This window comes from Ambystoma mexicanum, chromosome 1p (genome assembly GCF_040938575.1).
Source record: "Ambystoma mexicanum isolate Mex_15411 chromosome 1p, UKY_AmexF1_1, whole genome shotgun sequence".
Lineage (NCBI taxonomy): Eukaryota > Metazoa > Chordata > Amphibia > Caudata > Ambystomatidae > Ambystoma > Ambystoma mexicanum.
Window position 1 is genome coordinate 493,913,327 of NC_090921.1, and position 14,769 is coordinate 493,928,095.

General features: G+C 44.5%; 1 long non-coding RNA gene across 1 annotated transcript; it reads right to left on the reverse strand.

Annotated features, from left to right (window-relative positions):
* Positions 1-1,193: 1,193 nt before the first annotated feature.
* LOC138522046 (uncharacterized) lies at positions 1,194-13,439 on the reverse strand. The gene is made up of 3 exons (XR_011283315.1): positions 13,373-13,439; positions 13,041-13,154; positions 1,194-1,608 (listed from the first exon to the last, which is right to left on the reverse strand). It is a non-coding gene; the product is annotated as an uncharacterized lncRNA (long non-coding RNA).
* Between the last annotated feature and the right edge of the window lie 1,330 nt (positions 13,440-14,769).

Below are 14,769 nucleotides of genomic sequence, written 5' to 3' on the forward strand. Positions count from 1 at the left end.
TTCTGGATGTGTCAGTTGGAAGATGGGTTGACTGAGAGAGGGTGCCTGTGGATGTTGCCCCCAAGTTACTTACCTGATGTCTCTTTATGTGTCATTGTAAACTGTACATGAGACTGGCACTGAAGTAAAGATGTTTCCTGTTCCTACACTAGTCTCACTGTCATCTGTGGCCAAGATTTCATTACAATAAAGTGCTTCATCTGGTTACCATTGGTTTGGAGATATTAGTCATCCTCCGTGATTTCTGCCTCGTCTTTGCCACTTTAGAACTGCTGCACGCATACCACATCCAGCTACAGCTGTGATTCACCTCATCCAGTCATCTGTTTTGTGGGGGGTTTCTTCCCCCGAGAGTTTGCCGCTTTGGGTTCATCATCTGCAAGGAGGCAATACAACTGCCCGTTGCACTTCAGGGAGCTAGCTGGTCTTCTACATAGATAGGCTCTATCTCTCACACATTGATTCGGTAATATCAGACCCTAGTCGTAACCCCCGCTGATTGAGGTGCGGATGGATACCTCGAGCCTCAGTTTTAGTAATACTAATGCAAGGTTCTTTCTTGTGCCCATTGGAAGGACAATGAGCTCTACTGCTAACATACAGTCCTGGCTCACCATTCTAAACAGAAATGGGATTGCCCTCCAACTTCATTAATCAGTCTATCTTCTGGCTTTTTCTTAGATTCTCTGCCCTCTTTCAGGACCCATGTGATTAAGAAGACTCTGCTAGCCCAATGCCTGCTTTTCGCCTTTGAAGAATTGCCCTTTTTTACCTGTCTATATGTTTAGACCAGATGTGCAATTGCTTGTCCTTTCACATATCAATGAGGCCGACCCCTACTCATCGGTTTGTCCAAGTCTACCCTGCTTAACTTGAAGGCAGTAATCCACCACGTGGTACCCTTCGTTAGCAACACACAAGCCTATGATCAAATCCCACCGGTTTCGCATCAAGTGCATTGGTTATCATTGGAGGCATGGATTCAATTTCAATTAGATTGCACTCTTTTTAAGCGTGTATAACTTAAGTATTTCTTTTTCTTTTTTACTGTGCACATGGCTAATCATAACCTTAGCACATCAAAGAAAAACTATTTACAAAACAATCAGATAAAATAACATTAAATACAATAAAGATTTTCCATAATAACTTACTAGAAAGTCTTAATTCTATTAAAGACTCGGAGGCGAGCATTATGCTTCTCTTTCTTTTATTCGACAATAAAGAAAAGAGCTCAGCAGCAAGATATTTGTGCACCAAAAGTGAGTGTGCCATGAGTAATGTGCAGAAAACAGGTGCACCAAATATATATAATAAACATAGCAATATAACAGTAATATAACAGTAATATCTTAACATAAAAGGTAAGAGTCTCTGAAGAAAACTACATTTCCCTGGGAGCTTGGCTCCAGTTCATTTTGAGGCCATCAACATGTGACCTAGTCCACCAATAGTAGTTCAGTTCCCCTGCATAAACAGTCCTAAACATGATGACACTTCCTCTTTCTGGGCTGCGAACTTAGCTGTCCATAGTAGGAGATAAATGTAGCTAACTTGAAGAAGAAGAACTTGTGTCGGGCCGTGATCAGGCGGACTTGTCTGCAGACGCTGTCAAGAAAAAGGAAAATGTTAGTCTCTTGTATATGACAACCCTAGATCCCTTATCAGGGTGGGAGAAAATCTTGGAGTTATTGCGATAGGGTACATGTAAATTTCAGAACATTAATCTTTTCATTACATCTTACTTAACATCAGGTAACATGTTATTTACTCGCCGGGTGGGCTAATGCTCGCCTCCGAGTCTTTAATAGAATTTAGACTTTCTAGTAAGTTATTATGGAAATTCTTTATTCTATGTCAAGACCGGAGGCTCCCATTATGCTTGTTTAAAGCTTACTTACCACAATAGATGCTGGCTGATCTACTGGCTTTAGGTACAATTGTTTGAAAACTGATTCACTAGCCCAGTCTGCCATCCTCATATCATCGTCTAGGCGAACTCCTGCCTGAAATGCTTTAGAGGCCGTGGCTCCTCTAACTGAGTGGGCTCCGAAATGCTTGGTGTCCATCCCTGCTCGAGCTAGCGTCCACCGGACCCAACGTGCTAAGGTTGGTGCTGATACTGCTTTGTGCGGTTTACGCAGGGCGATCAGTAGCTGGCCGTTAGGGGAAGTTCTGAGTGGAGCCGTCTTTACTTCGTAAACTTTCAAGCATTTTACCAAGCAGAGCTTCGGTTGATCTCTAAAGGCGGGATAGGAAATCGCCCTGGAATTGCACTTTGTTCTTCTATGAATATGGAAGACAATGCCATCAGGAGAAAAAGTTCTGCCTGCTAGATCTAAAGCTCGGATGTCGGAGACTCTCCTGCAGGAGACCAAGCAGAGTAGAGTAGTGAGTTTGCCAGATAGGGCTGTACGGGATAGTTTTTTGTTATTAGGCCATGCCAGAAAAAGGTTCAATACTTTATTAACGTCCCAAAGCTTGTCATAGCGAGCTGGAGGTGGGACGGTAAGCCTTACACCCTTGAGCAACCTGCAGAGGAGGTGGTGTTCTTCTGCTGGTACTCCTTGGAAAAGGTCATGACCTGCGGAAATTGCTGAACGGTAGGCGTTCACAGACCTGTAGGCGAGCCCTTTTTCGGCTAGGGATGCTAGAAAATTCAAAATCTCTTCTATTGGTGCTGAAATTGGATGTAATCCTTTCTCATGACACCAGGAGCTCCAGATGGACCAAGAGTTGGAGTATCTCTTCCGGGTACTAGGAGCCCAGCTCTCTTCGATAAGGTTGATCGCTTTGTGAGACATGCCTGGGACTCTCCATCTTGACCTGAAATCCTCCAGGCTGCTAAGGTCAGAGATCTGTTGAGGAGGAGAGGATGACGTTGACCTGATGGATCTAATAGGAGATCCGGAAACTGGGGTAGTAGGATTGGAGAATCTGTAGAAAGTTCCAAAAGAACTGGATACCAAGTCTGAGATGTCCAGACCGGCGCTATAAGGATCAGATTTGCGTGCTCCTGACGGGCCTTCGCCAGGGTCCTCGCTATCATAGTGAAAGGGGGAAAGGCATACAGTATTCCCTGGGACCATGACTGTAGGAATGCGTCTGTTGCAACTGCTGCTGGGTCCGTCCTCCAGCTGTAGAAGGCTGGTAGTTGGGAGTTGAGTCTGGAAGCAAAAAGGTCTATGGACATCGGACCCCAAATCTCCTGAAGGCGGAGGAAAATCTCTCTGTTGATTCTCCAATCGCTGTAATCTGTCGAGTGGCGTGAGTACCAGTCCGCTACCGCATTTGAGAGGCCGGGAAGGTAATCCGCTGTAACTGAAATCTGGTGATCCAGACTGAAATGCCAGAAGTCTTTGGCTAATTCTGCTAGGGGTCTCGACTTGGTGCCGCCCAGATGGTTGATGTATCGTACTGCAGAGATGTTGTCCATCTTTAGCAAAATACAGCAACTCGCTTTGTCTTTGGCAAAAGAGCGCACTGCAAAGGAACCTGCAAGAAGCTCTAGACAATTGATATGAAGGTCCAGCTCCTGTGGGGACCAAGTCCCTCCCGTGGCTATGGGACCGCATCTCGCTCCCCAAATGGAGCGACTGGCATCCAACTCGATAATAATATCTGGAGCGGAGCCGAAGATGGCTCTGACGTTCCAGGCTTCAATGTGAGAAAGCCACCAGTTGAGCTCTGTCCATGCTTGAGGAGACAGCGTCAGTAGTTGAGAATAAGAAAGGTTTCTCCTTAAGTGTTGGCCTTTTAATCTTTGCAGCTCCCGATAGTGAAGAGGGCCAGGAAATATTGCTTGGATGGAAGATGAAAGTAGCCCTATCACTCTTGCTAATTCCCGAAGGGAGAACATGTTCTTCTGTAAGAGTCTGCGTATTTCTCTTTTGGTAGAGTGAATCTTGGCTGATGGGAGTCGAAGCTGCGAATTCTGTGTATCCACTATGAATCCTAGAAATTCCATATTTCTGGATGGAAGTAGAACTGACTTCTCCCAGTTTATAAGAAAACCTAGGCTGTGCAGCAAGTTTATTGCCAGTTCGGTTTGTTTCTGAACTAACTCCTGTGATTGGGCCATGAAAATAATGTCGTCTAGATAAATTATGACCTTGCGCTCTTAATCGAGCTACTACAGGTCTTAAGAGTTTGGTAAATACCCAAGGCGCCAAAGAGAGTCCGAATGGGAGACTTGTGAATTCCCAATCTTGGTTTCTCCAGGAGAATCTGAGGTAACTGATATGTGTTTGATGAATCGGTACTGCGAGGTAAGCGTCTTTTAAGTCTAGGCACATAAGCCAGTCGTTCGGTCTGAGAAGATCTCTGAGCATGTGTATACCTTCCATTTTCAAATGGCGGTAAAGGATGAACTTGTTGAGCGCTCTGAGGTTTATGACTGGGCGCACTTTTTGCTTCCTGCGTACCAGAAAAATGGGACTGAAGAAGCCTCCCTGACTTGAGCAGGGGCGAATCGCGTGCTTCTGATGGAGACTGAGTATTTCGCTGTCTAAGGCGGTTTGGTCTGATAGAGACATTACTATGGGAGCGGGGCGACATGTCTGAACTGGCTGTGTAAAAAACTCTAGGTGTAGACCCCGAGCTGTGTCCCTGACCCAGGCATCTCCCGATAAGGTATCCCAAGCATTTGCAAGCATCCTTAACCTCCCTCCTATAGGTGTTAGTGGCGCTGGCGCAGTTATCAGTACACTGACCTGTGGGTTGTTGCTGGGCTGGGTATCTGGCTGCTCTTCTCCAGTGACGCCCTCTCGAGGGGAAGAAAGTGTCAGGGCATTCTTGCCAGGAATTATGCTGACCTCGAGATTGTTGAGGTCTCTTGTCGAAGAAGTAACGGCCGGAAGAGCGACCTCTTCCTCGTCCGGCCCTGGAGAAAACCTTGGTTGCAAATACTCTTTTTATTGAAGCCTGTGCTTTGTCTAGCGCCGTGAATGTCCCGACAAATTTTGTCATCTCCTTCATGAAAGGGTCTCCGAAAAGCTGGCCTTGGGCCGTTGGGCCGGATTCTGTGTCTGCCAGTTCGGTTAATTTTGCATCTATCTTGTATAGGATGACTTTCCGTCGCTCTGTTGAAATGGCGCAACTGGCGTTGCCCAAGAGGCAAATAGCCCTCTGGACCCAACCGGACAGTATCACTGGGTCGATGGGGTCCGATGAGGAGATGGCTGCATTCGCAAGATCGGAGATTTTTGCTAGAGGACCTGCTATGTCCAATACTTTGTCCTGGCAGGCTTTCCAGGCACGATCAATACCCTTCCTGGGGTCTTTAACGTTTTTACCCAAAAAGGTAATCATTTTAGAATCGAGCTCCGGAGTCAGAGCTACTTTATCCGCAATGCCTGGTCGTGGACATTCAGCACGTAGTCTGGCGCGAACTTCATTATCAAGCGGCTTGCGCAGCCTAAGGTGGATGTAATTCGATGTCTTGGAAGATGGTTCCCAGTCGGTGGACCTGGGTGTATTAAGTCTTCCGGGGTAAATGTACCTTCAGTAGAAGGTTTGGTCCCGATTGTGTCATTAGGGATGGGGTCTGCCGCAATCCCTGATGCAGAGGGTCTTGAATCCTCAAAATGAAATTCCTCATCTGAAGAGGAGTGAGAAAGATCAGGGTCGTAGACGTTTTTGTTAAGATCTTCTTCTTCCGAGCCCTGTCCGTGTCCCTCCGGGCTTGAGGGTCTTGTTCCTCTGGTTCCCTCCTCGGGTAAGAGGGTAGATGGGAAGGGGTTACCTTCCTATTCATGAAGGCTTGTTCCAGCCTTGACAAGGCGTCCGTTACGGCAGCTGTGGCATTAGATGGCTGGCTCGGGGGGGGGGGTCGTAGAGCTTTTACTCTTGCGCGCCGGTATACATTCCCCTTCTGTAAGGTGCTTCCTTTTCTGTGTTCTCTTCCTCCCAGGAGAAGAGGTCCCTCTTAAATGCTCCTCCATAGTATCTAGGCGATTTTGTATGGGAATGAGCATATCCGTTACAGCTTTCTTAACACTGGTCTCCACAGAGGATCCCAGAACCTTCTGAAAACTATTAGCCATTGCCACTTCATCTATGTAACAGTGATCTCCCTCAGCCTCAGACCAAGCCTGATCTGATTGAGGCGAGTACTGTTCTGCCATTATAAAATAAATGCACCTTACTCATTTTTATTTATTTATTTATTTTCTGGGCTTCCGAACACCTTCTCTTACTGCCCAGTAATGTTATTTCAGTTCAGCTTTGTAATTGTTCTTAAATGCTGAATAGATAATTTCTTTGCTATATGCGCGGTGAAAAATCAGCGAAAAGAAACGGTCGCTCTTGTCTGAGGGAAGGTTCCGTCGCTCGAGCTGCAACAACCGTTATATTATAACGGGCATGCACGCTCGAGCGCCAGAATGTAGAGGAAAGGAACCGGAGAGCAAGAGCTCCCCTGGCGGCCTGCATGTGGTGCAGCGTGGTCCGACTAGGCCGCGCCGGATCCCTAGTACCTCAGGAGCGCAACAAAGTTGCGGCAAGGCCGGCGCGAGCTGTCGGCGAATCCGCTGGACGAGAGGAATCGTGTGAAGCGGTCTCCGAGGTCAGAGGACTGACGTCGGAGCCCAACATAAAATTACAAATTATTATTATTAATTTTTTTTTTTTAAAGAATATTGAAAGTAAAAGTCTATAACTATGCAGTAAACATATTATGACATTTTTTAACGTTATCTTTTAAATTATAAAATGATGACGTAAGCAGTGCTAAACATGAAGTACTTATCTCTTGCTGTGAGCAGCAAAGAAAGAGGAAGTGTCATCATGTTTAGGACTGTTTATGCAGGGGATCTCAACTACTATTGGTGGACTAGGTCACATGTTGATGGCCTCAAAATGAACTGGAGCCAAGCTCCCTGGGAAATGTTTTCTTCAGAGACTCTTACCTTTTATGTTAAGATATTACTGTTATATTACTGTTATATTGCTATGTTTATTATATATATTTGGTGCACCTGTTTTCTGCACATTACTCATGGCACACTCACTTTTGGTGCACAAATATCTTGCTGCTGAGCTCTTTTCTTTATTGTCGAATAAAAGATAGAGAAGCATAATGGGAGCCTCCGGTCTTGACATAGAATTGAATACAATAATAAAAAAATAGGAAGTGGCAGATTACCACTTCTGCATCGATCCATTACCATCAGTATTTTCCAAAACACTCTTATATACACAAAATCGATTGAGACACTAGAATACCTTTACATGCCAATTCAATATCTTGCAAGCAAGGCCAAAAATTCACACCAAATATAAAAAGCTGCTGCAGCAGCTACCAAAGAGTCTGCTGAATAAATTGCTCCCCAAAACTGATTGCAGCTGAGCAGGTCAAAGTTAGACAGTAAATTGGAGTAGGCCTTTACATTAAATATTTGTAGCTCCTGACATTCCGTTAAGATATGCTGTCTCCACCTTAGATTACTGCCTTTATCTTCAACAGGGCTGTGTAGCCAACACCGCAGGTACTCCCTCATGGGAAGAAATTTGAAACGCAAATAAGATCTAAATCGTCTGAGTTTCACCTAGCTTAGCTTTGTTAGATATTAGCGAGGGATGTTATCCTTGAAGCTCTGAAGGATAAATGTACTGCAACTTATTTACGTTTTTGACTTTATCCCACTGAAGCAACCTTTTGCACAGAATGGTGGGTCCTTTAGACAAAGAGAACATTTGCTCAAATGTGAAGGCTATATTAATCATGTGTGGCGTAGCGGTATCCCTCCAGCTTTTTAGGAAGCTCTTATTAGTAACAGGGTTGTTCCTTTCTGCCACTTCTGTAACCATCTGGACTGTGCAGGAACTTGTCGAGTCTCAGTAGCAGTTGCCTTCCAGAGTCTGCCCAAGCTCAGTTGGATATACCCTTATTTGATCCCTTAAGTAACAAGTACGAGTATGCTCGTCCTTTTTGCATAGACTTGCATAATAGCCTGGCACTTAGCTCGGACCTACTGTTTTTGGAATTCTCTCCAGTTTCTCTGCCCCTTGCACCATCCTTGCTACAATTGCTCAATGGCCATTAATACTTTTATCTTTGCTAAATCGCTGGGCCATTGTTGTTTCTGTTAAATGTTTGACTCAGCATTGTTTCAGTTACAATGTTTATGTTATTGAGTTTTGTTCTTCTATTGTTTTGTTTCATTACATTGTTTTTTAGTGTAATTATAATCACAATCAAGGAGATTAACTTATAGGTACAACATCAAACACGTCTGAGCAAATAGGGAAGCCAATGTAAGGTCTTCAGGTTTCAAAACGAACTTATTCTTACAAACTAGACCACTCTAGGGCTCCATTATGGGTTAGGATAAATGCTCTGGACTCATGCGTTTGGTAGTAATTCCAGGAAAAGGACCAAAGTGGCTAATTTTATTTGGCAGACGAAATTGTCAAATTCTCCAATTTCCCTGTGAAGCACATATCAGCCATGAGTTGACTGAGCTTCAGCCTTCCCCTGAAACGCCCCCCTTAAAGTTTTGGGATATGGTGACTCGACCAGGCTGACCTACATAGCTGTTGCCGGACAGAACCGGACACATATGTTCAACAGCACCTGGGTTTCGCTGTTAAGAAAGACCCAGCAATTACTAGCGTAAATCATTTCACTGTTAGTACCGGCATTCAAATGCATAATCTTTTAGCTCACAGCAGTCCATAAGTGAGTGATTTCAGACTTAAAGGAGAGAGATAACTGCTTGTAACATTTAAGCTGCACTAGAATAGTCTCATTAGAATGCATAAAGAAGTTAGATGCCCCACACAAATACGTTGGCCCCTCCCCACCGCAGGTGAAGTTAGCACCTCTCCCAACATTTGAAGGGTTAGCCCCCCCCGAAATGTAGGTTTTGTTGTGCCCCTGAACACAGGCTCCCCCACCATACACACACACACAGAAACACCCAGCCACCCATACATTTAGGTGTGCACCCTTTCACCATACACACACACAGGAAGCCACCTATACATTTAAGTGTGCCCCCTTTCACCATACACTCGACATGCACATCCAGCCAACCATAAATGTAATTGTGCACCCTTTCACCATACACTCACACAGGCAGCCATCTATTTAAGTAAGTGTGCACCATTTCACCATACACTCACACAGGCAGCCACCTATACATTTAAGTGTGCACCCTTTAAATATACAGGCACACCCAGGCAGCCATCCATACATTTAAGTGTGCACCCGTTCACTGTAAACTCAACACGCACACCCAGCCACCCATACATTTAATTGTGCACCCTTTCACCATACACTCACACGTCATGGGGTTGAGGGGAGCCCTATTACTTCAAAAAGAAATGGTTTCTTTTTGAAGTCACTCCGACTTCATAAAGAAATTATTTCCGTTATGTACTGAACCATAATGGAAATAATTTCTTTATAAAGGCAGAGTGACTTCAAAAAGAAACTTTCTGTTACTCTGTACTCTGTACTCTGTAACATAAATAATTTCTTTATGAAGGCAGAGTGAGTAAAATAATGTAAATAAATTGGGAGTTTTTGTGGGTTTTTTGTCTAGGGGGCCCCCCTCCAAGGATATTTGGTAGAGGGGGCTGCAGGGGCTGCAACGTCCCCCGTTACGCCAATGTATATGAGGTTAAAGCTGCAACTTCCACTGGCTTATTGTGGATGACGGATGTACTCACTAATGCAGAAGTGTGATTTACAACTGTCAATCAACATAAACATAACATGACATACAAGCGAAAAAGAATGTTGCTCATGAAATTCGGGCTAAACCAATTTAAGACCAAGGAAGTGATAATAAGATGGCCTAAATATAAGAAGTTGGATCCCAAATGTAGATTCTGTGATCACCACGAAGAGAATATTAAACATCTGATTCTTATGTGCAAAGCTTTCTCAGACCATACCTAATAATGGAAGAATGGTGGAGGAATGTTTTACTGAAGCCAACAAAAAACTAATGTGCGCTCTGACCTTTCTCTTGGAAACCATTGATGAAGAACTTACTGAGTTAACACTTTAGAAATTACTATTTGACATCGAGATTCGTTTTTCTGTGTGTTACGCTTGCACAAAATTGTTTATTTTGTAGTTTTACTGTGTTTTATTTCATGGTTGGTTTTCTTGTTCTTTTTAAAGGTTTTGTATAAACCAATAAAAATACTATATAAAAATGTTTAAAAATAACATGCATAAGTCATGTCTTGACATGAGACACGTGTTTAAGTGTGTCTTTAAACACAATCATCATTTATATTTATCTTTGATTCGACAGGTGTTTATTATCTAACTACTGTTAAGACGGATTTCTGAACTCTGACCTGGTGGGCAGAGGTTCAGAAGGCCAGCCTAGTTTCTTGGAACGGGGTAACCTTCTGGATAAGCTAGACCAATCTAGGCACCATTGGCAGCGGTCAAGACTAGGAGGGGTGAGAGTGACTGAAAGACCTCAATGAGCACACAGAGTAAAGGACACTTAAAAATCACTCCCAGTCAGGTGTATATATATTAAAAATACAAATACACTTATTACAAGGCCTTTGAGTTTCAACACACAAATAAAATCACAGTTACACTTCTAAGGCAACACAATCCTATCAATATACATATATACAAAACCAATGGGGTCCAAAGGGCTAATACACGAAATGGGTACACAACCTAAAAAGGGAATGAAGCAGGTTGTGCAAATAGTCTTTAGACCCTCCTGCATCAAACACAATCCTAACTGAAAGGCAGTCCAATCCCTAAGGAGAGTGGAGCCTATTGCTCATATGTACTTGCAATGCTGGCGCACACAATAATGCAGATGGGCAAAACAGGGTCTCTTGAAGGGTCTGTAGCAGCACAGGAATGTGGGTGAGGTGATGCAGAATAAGTTCCCACTATTCGTGGAGGCTCTCCCCAACAGGGCAGAGCAAGTTCCAGAGTTCGGGGAATAGTTCGCTAGTTTGCACTAACAGTGGAAAAGAGAAGGGCCCTCAAGGGCCACTCATGCGTAAATATAGATGGATGCACCGGTAAGGGTTGCAATTACTCACTGACCCCCGGTGCACTCCGGACCAAACTTCGGCAGTCGAGTCCACTTCAGTTGCAGGTTCAAATGCGGCAAGTTCGCGACTCTGCAGCTTTTAGCGACGAAGATACAGCGTTGATTCCCAAACGGAACAGTGGCGATTTCTCTGCTCCTGGTGGATGGATCAGACCAGTTCTGCTGTAGCAGGCTTCAGGGCACAGCTGCAATGAACTTGTAAAATTTGTCACCACGGCTGGGCGACACAGTAACCGCATATACTCTGGATCGGGCGCATTCACTTTACTCCAGACCTGGGAACACCAAGTGTACAAAATTCATTGTGAGAGTGCCGTGAACACAGAGCCTGTGATGTACCAAGTTTCAAGGGCCTGCTCGAAACGGCAGCGGTATCAGGGCAAAGGTCCTGTGCAAGCTTGTCAGCCCACCGGTTGGCCCAGGGACACTTCCGAAAAGGCTTACTTGCCGGTTTTGATGAAGGTGCCGAGAATAGTTGGTGCCACTATTCTAATGGGTTGAAGCGTCTTCGCAGACCTTCTAAGACGACCAGATGCAGAGGGTTTCAGAGGGACGACAGCGGGCTCAGGGTGCCAAACCTTCCAGCGTGTCACCAGCGGTTCCTTGAGACAGTTTCTTAGTTTCAGGATGCTTGGATCCTATCCTTCGTTCAGTGAGAACTCCAGAGATCGACATGGTATGGGTGTTTGGAGCTTTCTCTTATCCAAAATCTCCTTCGCACCAAAATGAAGAGGACCCAGTTGGAGATCTTCTCACATATAGGCATACCATACATGGACCAATCATGGACCACGGATCACCCTCTTAAAGGAGAGCCCCCCGGTTTTCCTGGGTGAGCTCGGTGGTACAGCTTGGGGAGTCTAGGCGCATGTAAATAGGCAATTAGGTTCCCAAGAATCCTCCGAATGGGGGTATCCCTTCCAATGTACCAAATATTCTAAGCGCCCTCTCTTGTATTTATAATACTAGCCACTTCGTATTCATCAGGGGCCTGATCTTCAGTGATTGGCAAGGCAGGGGTCTTACGTTTATAAGGATCTTCTTGATACTCTTTCAACTGACAGGAATGAAACACAGGATGTATGAGTCTCATCTGCCTGGGCAGTCGTAGGCGGTAAGAAACTGGATTGATCCGATCCACAATTAAGAAAGGACCCAGGTATCGTGGAGTGAGTTTAGACGGATGCAGCCATCGGGGAAGATATTTGGTTGATAACCATACCTTAGTACCAGCATTCCAGGATGGGGATGGTAAGCGTTGAGGGTTCTTTTGTTGACAATACCGTTGCTGACTAGATAGTAAGCTGTTGGTGGCTGTCCGATGCGCTTCAGTTATGTTGAACAGAATGGCATCAACGATGCTATAGCTGAGGAGTGTAGACTCAACTCTGGAATGAACCGGGAATGAAACCCATAGGAGCAATAGAAGGGGCTGAGAGTGGTGGCACTATGGCGGACATTGTTCTATGCGAACTCAGCTAAAGGTAGATATGACACCCAGTCGTCTTGTTGGACATTCACAAAACAGCGCAGATATTGCTCCAACGATGCATTGGTTCTTTCTGTCTGACCGTTGGTCTGCGGAACTGTTGGAAACCCTGTTCAGAACATAACACATAGCACTCTACACCCACTGACATCCCAGCATTCCAGGGTCAGTGATGTCACCAGCACTCAGAGATACACTACAAAAGAAGGCTATTTTTAAATAAATAACAAAATTATTAGTGCTAAAGTGCAGCACCCAATGTGGCATCCTTGTTCAGGTGGGAAATATTGTATGGCATACGGAAACTTCTGAAGAACCAAAGAAAAGCGTTACAATGCTCACGTTAACAAATATATGCAATAGTTAACATATAAAATGTTATAACTATTAATAAATATCAAATATTTTCAAAAGGGAATGAATATCAAATATTTTCAAAAGGCAATAATGCGTTGGCCGGGAATCGAACCCGGGTCAACTGCTTGGAAGGCAGCTATGCTCACCACTATACCACCAACGCGGATGGAAGAACTAGGATGGATGGTAGACTCATCATTCGAATAATCCAAACCATGCCGGAGAACAAAAGGTAGATGTACTAGTTTATCTGCGGCTCACTATGAAAGGAAAAAGAAGACAAACGCATGCTTTAGTTCTACGCATACAAAATAGCTTGTCTGTCCATTTGGTCGAGAGTAACCCATCAAGCCCTGTATGACTCCCACGTGGACAACTTGTTTATCAAAACACACCCAGAATTTACACAGGATCAACTATAGCCATTCCTACTCTCTCCCGGCATACAGGGGGCTGTCCCAGGAATTTCCCTACGTACCAAACCTTTCTCGTCTAGTCCATCCATAGGATCTATTGCTAATCACGACAGTATGATGGGATATTACCCCCACAACTCCACCCCCTGGTTGGTTAGGGCTCTGATATATGTGGCCAATAACAAACCCACTTCCCTCAGCGGGCTCCCCTTGGGAGGGGCTCAGCTACGTTAGCTTCAGCCCACACTTGTTAAACACTGATGGCTCCTCCTCTTCCTGCAAGCTTCCGGCCCCTGCAGTTGCACCCATTGTCTGCATACAGTCCAAGATGGCTCACATCCATGTGCACCTAAGTGGCTGAAATGCAGTTATCTTTCTTCAGTACTAGCAAAGGGGCAGGAAAAAGGTGCCACAGTGCAATAGTCAGAGTGTAGGGCATACATGTCTGCCCTCATAAATAAAGGTAATTCAGTAAATCAAATACCTCTCATCCCACAGGGCTTTGACAAGTGTCAGCTCCCCCACCCCCCAGAGACAGTACTTAGACACAATGCCCACCATATTTTGACAGCATATGCTAAGAAAATATTATTTGTTACCTTGGTCATGAAAACGAAGCCAAGGAATAATTGAATATTAACACTCCTTCTCACCAGAAAATAATGTGCTGTTAGTAACACCACTACGTAGGGCACTGCAATCCGTGAAATGTAAACAACTGCACCATATCAAAGCAAGTTTTCGTAGTGTAGTGCTTATCACGTTTTTTGAGTGAAATAATTAGTAACACCATTAAAATATATAAAAGAGATATACTCTTCCTGGTGATGTTTTGTAACGCGTGATTGAACAAGAGTGGCAAATATTAAAATTAACAGTAAAAATAAAATACAATCAAATAAAAGAACACTCTTAAAACACTAAGGAAGAAATATAATCAAAATGGGAATGCGTTGGCCGGGAATCGAACCCGGGTCAACTGCTTGGAAGGCAGCTATGCTCACCACTATACCACCAACGCCCACTTTTCGGGCGAGCGTTCCTCTTATATACAAGATATACTTCTCCGAGAAGTGGTTGTCATACATATCATAGGATATTTGTACTCTGAATCCTATTGTTTTTGTATTTTGGAAAGTACATACTACTGCCTGCGTGTCAATTTTATTTATAAAGATTACCCCTGTGTTTCCTACATCCATTGTCTCAAACGCCCTTCTGGCCCCTGAGCGTTGCCGATGAGTCTTTAATTTCTCGTTCACAGACGTGGCCGGTGTTGTATGCTATCCTGCATCCCCATGGTAGCATGTGGGAGGTGTTCGGCAATCTCCGGAGCCACGCTCACTTCCAGAGTATGGAAATACAGCCTTATAGCCGCTGAACAGCTCTCTTCCCGGGATTGGCCAGTGATGTCCTTGTAGCTCCGCCCCTCATTTGTGGGGGATGCAGAATATCATTG